This window comes from Microtus ochrogaster, chromosome 19 (genome assembly GCF_000317375.1).
Source record: "Microtus ochrogaster isolate Prairie Vole_2 chromosome 19, MicOch1.0, whole genome shotgun sequence".
Lineage (NCBI taxonomy): Eukaryota > Metazoa > Chordata > Mammalia > Rodentia > Cricetidae > Microtus > Microtus ochrogaster.
In genome coordinates, this window is record NC_022021.1 from 1699165 (window position 1) to 1700079 (window position 915).

The window sequence follows — 915 nt, forward strand, 5'->3', positions numbered from 1 at the left end:
GAGAGAGAGAGAGAGAGAGAAAGATAACTATGTGTGTGTGAGAGAGATAACTGTGTGTATGTGTGCGTGTGCGCGCGTGTGTGAGAGAGACAGAGACAGAGAGACAGAGAGATAACTGTGAGTGTGTGTGAGAGAGAGACACACAGAGAGAGACAGAGAGAGATAACTGTGTGAGAGAGAGACAGAGACACAGAGAGAGACACAGAGAGATAACTGTGTATGTGTGAGAGAGAGAGAGACAGAGAGAGAGAGAGAGAGGTTTTCTGGCTAGACGCAGCTTGTGTCTGCACATGGTTGTGCTCTGTACTGTGACCTCCAGCCCACAGTGGAGCACCACCCTGACCGAGCTGGGGCCACAGGTAGAATCTGGCGTGGGAGTGTAGAATGGCTTCCTCTCCAAGGATGGAGTTAACAGACAGAAAACTGGGCTGGGCAGTAAGTTCTGTGCTGCGGGAGGCCTAGAAAGTCACAGTGGGTGGGCGAGCCACCTCAGCTGCCCTTGCCATGCCAACGCACTTACAGGACGGGCCCTTAAAGGCCTTTGGACTTATCGCTGAGCCCCATCTACCAGCACTGGCTGAGTCAAATAGCATATTTATTAGGGGTTTTCACCAAGAGGGAGGGTGTACCTCTCTTCCTGAGAAACAGCTGAGGGACCAGGGCAGTGTCTAGGGCCTTTCCAGGCCAGGCTGTGCATGGCTGATTCCTTCTCAAACTTGGCATCTCTCTGCGGCCCCAGACCCTGCCCAGGATGTTCCCTCAGGAGCAGCTAACCACAGCTTTCCAGAAATTTGTTCCTTCTCATGGGGGCCTTCAGTGCAGTGTAGTAATAGGTGCGGAGGAGCTGCGTCCCCATTACCCCTGCCGCACCCCGGCCGCCTGCCCGGCTAGCTTATGCCCGAAATAACAACACAC